Source organism: Sorex araneus, chromosome 7 (genome assembly GCF_027595985.1).
Source record: "Sorex araneus isolate mSorAra2 chromosome 7, mSorAra2.pri, whole genome shotgun sequence".
Lineage (NCBI taxonomy): Eukaryota > Metazoa > Chordata > Mammalia > Eulipotyphla > Soricidae > Sorex > Sorex araneus.
The window spans coordinates 36,045,541-36,055,933 of record NC_073308.1 but is presented as its reverse complement, the minus strand read 5'-3'; positions in this window follow the sequence as shown (position 1 = coordinate 36,055,933).

The following is a 10,393-nucleotide window of genomic DNA, read 5'->3' as shown; positions in this document are numbered from 1 at the left end:
TGCCTTCCCCCTTCCTGCCCTTCCCAGTGAGTCCGGGGCAGGCGTCCTGGGCCCGTCCACCTCGCTCAGCTTCGTCCCTCCAAAGGAGGACAGGCATGCAGGCTTCCCCCTTTGCTTCCTGAAGGTGCTGGACAATCAGATCAAGAAAGACCTGGCGGATAAGGAGACCCTGGAGAACATGATGCAGAGACACGAAGAGGAGGCCCACGAGAAGGGCAAAATCCTCAGCGAGCAGAAGGCGGTGGGTACAGGGAGTGGCTGAGGGGGGTTCGCTGCGGCCGGGCTGCAGGCCGTGCCAGGACCCCACTCCCAGGGTGTCTGTGTCCATGGCTGCGTTACACGTTCCCGTCTTTCTGAACCCTCTGCGCTGGGTTGCTTTGTCTTTTTCCTCCTCTCTCAGGGAAGAGGTGATGGTTGCTCCCACATCCCAGTTTTGCCTTTTAAATTTGTGTGTTTTTTAATTTGTTTGAGGGCCCATTGGTGCTCAGGGCTTACTCCTGGCTCTGCACTCAGGGATCGCTCCCCGCAGGCCGCAGAGAACCATAGTGTAACGCCTTGGCGGGGGGTGGGGGGCCGGTCTGGCCCACCACCACGTTTTTCTGTGACTGTGCCGAGGATGGCTTCTGTGTTTTCCCGATGGCTGGGGGGAGAGAGCGGCCGTAGAGAGAGGGTGCCATGCAGCCATAGGTGGAACTTAGAGGCCCTAAAAATGGGCGTGCGGCCAGGCGCATCCGTGGACCCGCCGTGGGCTGTGCATCCCTTGGAGAGGCAGGGGTGAGTCGCCACCTGTGTGTGCTCTGCAGAGCTAACGTGGCTTCCGGTCTAGCTGTTTAGCTCCAAAAAAGAAAGAATTTTTTTTCCCAAAAGTTTGCCAGTCTCTCTCTTATTAGAGAAGGAATCTGTAGGCAATGTACTTTCCATAGCTTTCCTGGCGCACACGTAGCGTTTGAGAGCAGCTAGGATGAGGCATTGTTTTCGCGACATGAAGGAATGTTGTGTCGGAGCCGAGTGAAGCTGAGTTAGATAGAATTTGCCCGGAAAATCCAAGAGACGAAACCATCCCAGGTGTGTCCACAAGAGAGAACTGGGACCTGAAAAATAGCCCATGGTTTTTCTACCCGCACCCCCTGCCCCCCCACACGCATCATTTTCAAAAAAGTGTTTTATTTCTAGATGGTTCATTTTTATTTTGCTTCATTGTTTCATTTTTAGCCTGGATTCCCTACCCCCCACCCCCGCCGTCACCCCCCCCCCCCAGTCCTTTGAAGAAATTGTAAGTTCTCAGAAGCCTGGACACAGGGCTGGCAGTGAGCCCTCGCAGAGCTGACCCGGCCATGCTCCACTGCCAGGCGGTGCAGGTTCATGTCAGAGGGAGATACTGGTGGGAACGGACGTTTTTGTTCCTGGGGGCACAGAGAGAGCCACGGGGGTGGTGCTGAGGCAAGAAACTCCTGCAGGGCCAGGGCGAGAGGACAGCGGGTAGGGTGCTCTTCCTGCAGGTGGGCTTCCACCCCCGACTCCCTAGACGGCTCCCCAATCCCACCAGGAGTGATCCCTGGGTGCAGGGCTAGGACTAAGCCCTGAGCACTGCCGGGTGTGGCCCTAAGCCCCCATCTCTCCCCTCCCCTCCCCTCCCCCCCAAAACAACCCAAAGCCCTGCCAGTAGTCCGCTCCATTCCCTGATCTTCAGTGTATGTGCTATGGCGTATGAGGGATGGCTGGGGGCGGGGGGGGTAGTGGGAGGGAGGGGAGGGAGGGCACAATGGCTACGATCGTCAGCATGATCTATTTGCCACTTTCATATTTAAAAATAGCCTGTCCTCTTGCTCAAAAAATGAATGGTTTCGATATACGTGCTCAGGAAACATTGTAATCTGATTCCGAACGCCACCACTAATATGAGAGAATTTGAAGGTCGCACCTTCCTTAGCCCCTCGATTCATGACCCCCTTTTCAGCAGCATAGCCTTCATGCGGAAAGTTTCAAGAGGTAGAATTTTTTTTTTCCTCCCCCCCACCTGTTGAAAAGTGTTTGGAAATTTGCTTTTGACGACTTCCCCGGGAAATGAAAGCCGTGTTTGGTCACCAGAGGGAGCCGCTGGCGTCCCTGAATTCCCTCAAAACAGAGGGGCCAGGGCATTTGGAGAGGTATAATAAGCTGGTGGGTGAGTTCAAAGAGCTGTCTTTTATGATTCATATCACAGCTGGTGGCACGGATTTGGCGGCTGCTAAAAGTTCTAAAACTTCTCCATTTTAGATTTTATTTCTCATCAGGAGGGTTTATTAAAAGGGACTCTCAGGAATGTTTTGCAGGCACAAGATGCCTGCAGTTCAGAGGGGAGGAGCGGCTCGTGCCCTCAGAGGCTGCTGGGTCGGTGGCGTCGTCTCGGTTCCCACCGGGTGGGGCGTTTATTCCCCATCATTTTCTTTCCGAAGCCACTCTCTGTCCAGCTACTTAGTTTATTTTCAGCCGCTCCGCTTAATCCAACAAGTATTTGGATTTGCCCCCAGAATGAAGGTGTCGTCGGGAGTCTCTCGAGCCCCTTTGGGTCACGTGCCATCCTAGTGGTCTGCACCCCTGCCCACCCTCCCCTGCCTTGGGGAGGGAAGCAAGTCGGGGACCATAGAACTCGTTCTTGATGCAGGATTGCTGATTGGATGGGACCCTGTCGGCTCCTTCCTCCACCTCAAATCCAAAGTGCCACTCAGGAGAGAGACTTGCTCTAGATGGTCTCTGTGTTTGTCCCCCCTCCCCCACTCTGGCCCCGCCTGTTTCCCTTTGCTGATCCCTTAGTTCTTACCTACAACCCATTAGGTCCAGGGCAAGAAGCGGCCTTGCTCAGCTGCCTGATTTTTCCTGAAGCGTGGAATTAGGCTAGTGATTGGCTTTACGGGATTCCCTTGAGGCGGTCAGCATAGTCACGGTGGCTCAGCCCACGAGGTGGATTTTATTCTGAAGCTTGTAGCCGACTTGGGGCAGACAGAGATGTTGTTTGCGTCTGGCCTTCCCCTCGACTGGGTGCGGCGGGCTCAGGGGAGAGAGGGCTGGGGTGGGTTGCGGGGTGGTGAGCAGGCCCTTGGCAAAATGCAAAAAATCACGCTTGCTCTCTACTGACATAAGCACGAAAGAAAAGGGAGCCCGGGAGGGGTGGGGGAGACGGCCAAGATGGTCTTCTCACTCTTGGCTTCCCCCGCAGGCGGGCCGGGTGGGGCAGCCTCTCCTCCGAGCTCAGCATCAGTGGACCTTTCAGGGACCCTGAGAGGTTTTGGGTTTGTTTTTTGCCGTGTTTGCGGTTTGGTTTTCTTTTAATCGGAGGGGGAAAAAATGGAAGTTCTAAATCAGCTTCACTTTGTAACTGCAGCCTCTGAGATGGCTTTGGATTACAGTCATAACCCTCGTCTGTAGAAGTCCACTGAGCAAGTCTTACTCCTAGAAACCCAAAGGAACCCTTGCCCAGGGGCTGGGCAGAGAGGGCAGCTGCTCAGGGGTGCGCCTTATATGCAGCCGACCCTGGTGTGATCCCTGGCACCAGATGGTCCCCTGAGCCCCGCCAGGAGCAAGCCCTTAGCATAGTCAGGTGTGGCCCATTTTTTTTTTTAAAGAAAGAAAAAAAGAAGAAGAAGAAAAAAAGAAAGAAATAAAAAAAGAAACGCTTATCCACAGAAATCCAGTCTGGTTGCTTAGGTTGTATGTGGTCACGAGCTGTGCCCATAGAAATTCTGATTTTTGCCAACAAAACTTTATATTCTCACCTTTGCCCCCCCCCAATTTTTATAAGCCAATGCCTATTACTTGGAGAAATAATAATACTGAAAAATAACAACCCCCCCGCCTTGAAGGGAAGTTCTCAGTTCTGAGGCCCCAACCTGCTTACGGATGGACGCCTGGTGGTGACACTTCTCAGTCTCCCCTGGGCGGGTTCACAGACCTCCTCATCCTTCCCCGCGCACAGGAGGCGGCCTCCCTGCCCAGCTGCCTTCCCCCTTCCTGCCCTTCCCAGTGACTCCGGGGCTGTGCTTCCTGGCCAGGCTGTTTCTGTCTAAGCTGGCGCCATCTCCCCGGAGTGTCAGCTCTGGGCTGAGAGTGTGGACCTGCCCCAGGGTGCCCCTGAGCCCGGGAGCGCCGCCCGTCTTCAGCCTTCCCTTCCCTGGAAGCCCTTTCCTGTGCCCGCCCTGTGGTGGCAGCTCAGCAGGGCGAGAAAGCTGCCCCGGGGTGCCTGCAGCTGTTTTGTTTTTGGGGGGGGGGGCTCTCCGGCTCTTGTGGGTGAGGGGCTTTGCAGGTCTTGCCTGGGCTGCTCCAGACTGGGCTTAGAGGCCTCCGCCTCAGGGGGACCCTCCTGGCCGGCAGGGCACCCGGGGCGCAGTGTGGCTGGGGGCACGGGCAGAGCGTGTCCTTCGCTGTCCCACCAGTGTGCAGCTCACCTGCCCCCTGCCACCTGGGCTGGCCCAGTGGTGTCAGAAGGCCCCTCCTGCTTAGCCTCCCCAGGAGACAGGCCGCGGGGTCAGCCCTGCCACCTGCTCGCTGAGAAGCCCTCGGTGCTGCTCATCGGCCCGCCTCGGGTTTCGTAGGAGCGGGCACGGTGCCCGGCACGTGGCCAGTGCCGGCGTTGTCGCATGTCGGCGTGTCGGCGTGTCTTCAGCAGCTGCCCCCGAGAGGCGCCAGGCTCACGCCAGCCTGTCTTTGCCTTGCACTGACCCGCTGTCCCTGGAAACGTCCCGTTCTTCTCTCAGGGGCTTCCCTGCACTTATCCCCACCCAGCCCTACTCAGCGGTCCCGCCCAAGCCGCTGCCCTTCCTCTCGCCCTTGGTCCCCCGCCCCACCTTGAAGCAGCCCTGAAAGCTGTTGGTTCTCTAGGTGAGGTCGCTGGTAGGTTTTCCTTCACCCTGCGGCTTCCTGGGCTGTCCCCAGCCTTCTGGAGTTGGGTGGGGGTCTGCCTCCTCTCTCCAGGGTCGTCCCTGCTTGTGTCTCACCCTGGGCACGTTCGGGCTGGACCCCCTTTAGCCAGGAGCTCTCCCAAGGCAGGAATCGCCCCTGATCCGCCTGGGACGGTCCTGGTGCCTTTGCGGCTCCGTCGTCAGCGCACTTCGGGGCGTCTGGTGGCTTCACTTGGAATTTGCTTTGCTTTGTCCATTCATTTGCTCCTGGTTGTTATTGTTTGTACCCAGTGTTGGGTTCTTTAATACACAGATATTTTAAATGCACAGAGACTCTCCTCCTATCCCCATTCTTCTTTTCCAGCCCCCACTTCTTCCCAATCCTGACTCCCAACTTAACGGTTTTTCTTTTCCCCAGCATGAAGGCAGAGACAGGCTTTCATGGTCCTTTTGCACAGAAACTGCTGAGTCCTTTTTTTGAAACGAATGAAACAGCCAGCTGAGAGATGGGCAGATGGAGGGAACAATGATTAGTTCATACTGACATTCGTGTGGGCTACCTCATGAGAACCAGATCAGAGCAAGAATATGAAGAAATGGGTGGAATCCAGCCCGCTGTTCCGCCTGCGTTTGCGCTGTGCAGGTGGTCCCTGTTACTCAGAAGGCACGAATCTGACCCACTTCTAAATGCTTTTCCTACTAAGCATGGACTGGAGCTATAGCACAGGGGTTGGGCGTTTGCCTTGCACGCAGCCGACCCAGGTTCAATTCCTCCATTCCTCTTGGAGAGCCCGGGCCAACTTGAACCTCGGCCGGAGAGAGGGAATGAGAGTTGAGTGGGCTAGGGAAGACTGCATGCAATATGCGGCATACAGCAAGTTTATTGAAATCCAAGCGGGTTTATATAGTCTTATTTTAGCAATGATCAGCAGGTTACATAAGTGCCGCCCACACGGCAGAGCCTGGCAAGCTCCCCGCTGCATACTCGATATGCCAAAGACAGTAACAAGTCTCACAATGGAGACGTTACTGGTGCCCGCCCAAGCAAATTGAGGAACAATGGGATGAGAGTGATACAGTGTTGGGGACAGGCCTGGTCACCCCCTGCCTTAGTTCCTGTAAACAGGAACGAGTATGGAGAAACGTGGCGTGAGGGCGAATCATCCCCTGACAGCCAACCTTGACAGGCGGCCGAAGGGCCACCATGCTCTGGCGGCCAGCCTGGAAACGGGGTCGAAGGGCCACCATGCTCTGGCGACCTGCCTCGAGAGAAAAGTTGAAGGGCCACTATGCTCTGGCAGCTGGACTCGAGAGGAGGCTGAAGGGAGGATTGGCTCGCGTCTGCCATGGCCATGCTCAAGGCTACATCTGCTTTCCCATGTTTCTCAAGGCTGAGAAAAGGAACCAAAAAACAAGTAAGATTGGCAAAAATAAAGTTGCCTGCACCGCTTGAATAATGTTTATGCCACTTATGTAACCTGCTGATCATTGCTAAAATAAGACTATATAAACCCGCTTGGATTTCAATAAACTTGCTGTATGCCGCGTATTGCATGCAGTCCTCCCTAGCCCACTCAACTCTCATTCCCTCTCTCCGGCCGAGGTTCAAGTTGGCTGCGCACGCCGCGGCAAAACAGTGCTACTAAATATAGTTGTCTTTTCCATCAGAGAAGGCTGCTGTGTGTTTTTTCTTTCGAAGCCTTCCTGAGCCCTTGCGTGTCTGATTCACACTCTCTCCTGTGTTCTCACTCCCAGTCACTTTTGAGACTCGGAGTCCGACCTGCTTTGTCCTGGTGCTGCCGCACTCCTTGAGTTAGTGCTGAGATGTGGTGTCCACGTCCAAGTTTAAGGGACATTGAGGGGCTGGAGCGATAGCACAGCGGGGAGAGTGTTTGCCTTGCATGTGACCGACCCGGGTTCGATCCCCGGCATCCCATAGGGTCCCCCAACACTGCCAGAAGTGATTCCTGAGTGCAGAACCAGGGCTAACCCCTGAGCATCATCAGAGGGGAGAGAGAGGGGGGAGAGAAGAGAGTTCCTGCCGCCACCCGAGTGCCCGGTCTTCGAGCTGTCTGCAAGGTGCGGCCGCCGCCGGTGAGTGTGGCGCGCGGCGCGGGGTCCCGGGCGGCGGCGCTTGGCGCGGGGGTCCCCAGGGAGGCGGGATGGGTGCGGGCGCGAGGGTCCCAGGCAGCGGCGGGGCGGGCGCGGAGATCCCCGGGGCGGCGGGCGCTGGGGTCCCCGGGGCGGCGGGATGGGCGCGGGGGTCCCGGAGGAGACGGGACGGGCGCAGGCGCGGGGGTCCCCGGGGCGGCGGAGCGGAGGTAGGAGCTGTCGTGCGCCGAGCAGAGTCTCAAGACGGCGGCGGCGGCGGCCACACCGGCCGGTACCCGGCTTGTTCCTGGCCTGGTTGGTGGTTTTGAACAGTGGAAAATTTAAGGCATCGTTTTTGTTTGCTTGTTGTTTGCTGGTGAGCCACACCCGACTGCGCTCAGGGATCACTCCCGGCGGTGCTCCCTCCGGGAGACCAGATGGGGCGCCGGGGATCGTTCACCCGTCACCCCCTCGCAAGGCTGCGCCCTACCTACTCTTACTACTTTGGCCCCAAGACGTGTTCTCAGTGACGGGAAATAAGCTTTAGGGCTGAAGACGTTGTACCGTGGGGGTAAGGCTCTTGTCCGTTGTTCACCCAGGTTTGATCCCTTGGGCTCACAGCCCAGGAAATAAATCCGGAGCCCTGAGCACAGCTGGATGTGGCCACCACCCCCCACCTCACCCCACCCCCCCAAAAAAAGTAAAACGGGTCCAGGGAAGCTTTATCCGTGGAAATATAAAAATTTTTTTTAAAGCAAGTCCCTGTAGATGTAAAAGAATAGAGTCAAAGTACTTTTAGGTTTTTACCAACGAGTGCGGTCTTCAGTGATTCCACCATGACCTTAGATGAAGTCGGCTTCTCTGCCCTGTTTACCTTATTTCCTACTGTACATAGTCTGAAACTGAAAACGAGGGGCGTGGAGTCCCTCCATTTCCCCTTGAGTGAAGGGATGTTTTGAACATAAATTTTCTTTCAAAGGCTTGGAAAATTAATGCTAGAATATAGAAAATGGTATTCCTATTACTTCAGATGAAGCTTCCCTTTAAGTGGATGGTATTTAAAAATTCGTGATTTCATGGGTGCAGAGATAGCTCAAAGGGCTGGAGGAGACCCTAGATGCTTTCCATGCAGGTGGCTGGGGATACACAAGCACAGGTCCCTAAGCCACCTGGAGTCACCCCCAAACCCATAGCCCAGAGTAACCCCTGAGCTCTGCAGAGTGTGATCTAGTACCCCAGAATTAATTTTTTAAAAAAGTTTGACGCCACACCTGGAGATGCTCGGGGCTTACCCCTGGCTCTGCACTCTGGAATTACTCCTGACAGTGCTTGGGGGACCATTTGGGATCCTCGGGATGGAACCCATGTTGGCCACGTCAAGGCTAACACCCTATACTGCTGTACTATTGTTCCAGCCCATAAATGTCCTTAAAAAAAAGCTTAATTTATGTTTCCTCTATTCAAAATAGTTTCTGAGAACTTTTTAGTTGAAAATACCCATTTCCTGGGACCAGTGAGATAGTACAGTGGGAAGGTGCTTGCCTTACACGCAGCTGACCCAGGTTTGATGGACCCCGTCACCCCATACAGTCCCTTAGGCACCACCAGGAGTGAGCCTAGAACCAGAAGTAAGATCTGAGCACTAAGGGTGGCCCTAAACCAGAAGGGAAAAAACTAACAAACAACTAAATGCCCATTCTCTACGTAGACTGAAATATGAGAGCCAGTCACAGAGTTCAGAGGCTTTAGTGTTTTTGCCTTGCATTTAAAGAGCAATAAAAGGAAGAAGCCAGGGGTTCTGGTGAGTAACGCGGCCGGAGAATGCTCTGGACCTGAAACCGGGCAAGCAACACGGGGGATCCAGATGGAGGAGGTGCAGCCACCACACCCTCTCCAGATGGAGCCCCGGCGACACTGAGCAGCAACTAACACGGCTCCGGGATGCGGGACTGGGACACATCCGACCTTTTAGAGGCCTCTCGACCTTTTCTAAAAACTGAAAACATACAATCTTTTAATGGAAAACTAATTATCAAATGCTTCCTTAGTAGGGCTGTCTTTCTTGGGAGGAAACTCCAACAACAATAGTGAGTTTTGTGTTGAAATATGGAACGTAATCAAGGTAAAGAGAAAATGAAGTGAAATTCATCAGTTATACAGTTGGGGGTGGAGAGAGGGGCAGGGGTATACTGGGGATTTTGGTGTTGGAATATGGGCACTGGTGAAGGGATGGTGTTTGAATATTGTATAACTGAGACATAAACCTGAGAACTTTGTAACTTTCCACATGGTGATAAAATAAAAATTAAAAACTAAATAAATAAAGAGCAGCAAAAAAAAAAGTTAAGAACAGGAAAGCAAAACAACCTAATGAAAAGAACCAAAGACACATGAAAAAAATCTTAGTACCACTTATCAGTAAAAAGCAAATCAAGGGGCTGGAGAGATAGCACAGAAGGTAGGGCATTTGACTTGCACGAGGCCTCCTGGGCTCTATTCCCAGCATTCCATATGGTCCCCTGAGCATCACTAGGGGTAATTCCTGAGTGGAGAGCCAGGAGTGAACCCTGTGCATTGCCAGATGTTACCCAAAAGGCAAAAAAAAAAAAAAAAAAAAGGAAATCAATACCAGGAGTGGTCACTCACATCTCTGAGAATAACCTTATCAAAAAGATTGGAAATAACTGTGAGCTCAGATGTGGAGAAGAATGTAGTGCACTGTTGGGAAAGCAAACTCATGAAGCCTCTGGAAAATGGTCTGGGATTCCTTAATAAAATTGGGTGAGGGGTGGGGTGGAGAGAGAGTGCCCTGGTAAGGCACCTTGCATGTGTCAGACCCAGTTCAATCTGACCCTGAATTTGCATTTCTCTGATAATTGATGATGAGTACTTGTCATATGCCTACTGGCCATCTGAATGTCTTTTTTTAATGCCTTTTTATTTTAAAAAAAAGCCTGTTCCTCTTATTTGATGTGTGTGTGGTTTTATTTTGATATATAAAATACTGCCCTGGGCTGGAGCGATAGCACAGCGGGGAGGGCATTTGCCTTGCCCCTAGCCAACCCAGGTTTGATTCCCAGAATCCTATATGGTCCCCCGAACACCGCCAGGAGTGATTCCTGAGTGCAGAGCCAGGAGTAACCCCTGAGCATCGCCGGGTATGACCCCCAAAAAAGCATAAATAAATAAAATTAAATACTGCCCTTTATCAGATGTGTTTTGAACAAATATTTACTCCTGGGTCCTCAGGGGACTATATATGTGGGACGCTGAGGATTATTCCAGGCAGGACTCAGGATCGTATGTGGTTCTGGGGATCAAACACAGGTCAGTCATGTCTAAGGCAAGCAGCTTACCCAGTACACTTTCTCTGACACACTGATCACGTTTGCTGAGTGGAGCTTTCATTAGGCCAGAGCAGTGGGTAT